Source organism: Salvelinus fontinalis, unplaced genomic scaffold (genome assembly GCF_029448725.1).
Source record: "Salvelinus fontinalis isolate EN_2023a unplaced genomic scaffold, ASM2944872v1 scaffold_0372, whole genome shotgun sequence".
Classification (NCBI taxonomy): Eukaryota; Metazoa; Chordata; class Actinopteri; order Salmoniformes; family Salmonidae; genus Salvelinus; species Salvelinus fontinalis.
The window spans coordinates 5400-6997 of record NW_026600581.1 but is presented as its reverse complement, the minus strand read 5'-3'; positions in this window follow the sequence as shown (position 1 = coordinate 6997).

Below are 1598 nucleotides of genomic sequence, written 5' to 3'. Positions count from 1 at the left end.
TCTCTCCCTCTCTCTCTCTCTCCCTCCATAGGCTGGAAGCTGAACCCTGTGGTGGGAGCTGTCTATGGTCCTGAACTGTATGCTGGTAGGAGATCTTTCTCTACTACACTCCTCTAGCCTACCACCAATCTAGCTCTACTACACTCCTCTAGTCTAGCACCACTCTAACTCTACTACACTCCTCTAGTCTAACACCACTCTAGCTCTACTACACTCCTCTAGTCTAGCACCACTTTAACTCTACTACACTCCTCTAGTCTAGCACCACTCTAACTCTACTACACTCCTCTAGTCTAACACCACTTTAACTCTACTAAACTCCTCCAGTCTAGCACCACTCTAACTCTACTACGCTAATCTAGTCTTGCACCACTCTAACTCTACTACACTCCTCTAGTCTAGCACCACTTTAACTCTACTACACTCCTCCAGTCTAGCACCACTCTAACTCTACTACGCTAATCTAGTCTTGCACCACTCTAACTCTACTACACTCCTCTTAGTCTAGCACCACTCTAACTCTACTACACTCCTCTAGTCTAGCACCACTCTAGTTCTACTACATTCATCTAGTCTAGCACCACTCTAACTCTACTACACTCCTCTAGTCTAGCACCACTTTAGTTCTACTACACTCATCTAGTCTAGCACCACTCTAACTCTACTACACTCCTCTAGTCTAGCACCACTCTAGTTCTACTACACTCCTCTTAGTCTAGCACCACTCTAACTCTACTACACTCCTCTAGTCTAGCACCACTCTAGTTCTACTACACTCATCTAGTCTAGCACCACTTTAACTCTACGACACTCCTCTAGTCTAGCACCACTTTAACTCTACTACACTCATCTAGTCTAGCACCACTCTATCTCCACTACACTCCTCTAGTCTAGCACCACTCTAGTTCTACTCCACTCCTCTAGTCTAGCACCACTCTAGTTCTACTACACTTCTCTAGTCTAGCACCAATCTAACTCTACTTTCTCCTCTAGTCTAGCACCAATCTAACTCCACTACACTCCTCTAGTCTAGCACCACTCTAACTCTACTACACTCTAGCAGTGTTTCTATCACACAGACCCAATTCACATCTACCCACTGGTTTTATTAGAATCTGGCTTAGTCTCAACCTGCTTCTAACACACAATTCTCTGTAGATCAAAGTGGATCTGGAATAGAATTGTGGGCCAGATAAGAAGTGGATGATCCAAGCCTCACAGAGAGAGTGGAGGAAGCCTGAGCAATTGTTTGTGGGGTGTGCACTGTAAAGCCGGAAAAAATATTTTAAGACCAAGCCGCCCCAGCAACTGTTATCAGATTGGGGAGGCTGCTGCCGTGGATGGATTTGCCAAGTGCGCCAGATTGACTTTTACAGAGCTAACCGAATAAGGGAGATTGAGTGAGCGATATTGTTGGCACCTTCCCTGTGGAAGGCTGGTATTCCTCATGTTCAGGGTAATGGAGGGATGGGACAAGCTCAGTGGGGTTTTCCCTATCTCTCTCCCTCTACATGCCACTTTTATTGCTGTATGTTATATGAACCCTTTGCATTTTAATGAGGGGGAAATGGTACTATTTCATTTGGAAGAAGTGCTGA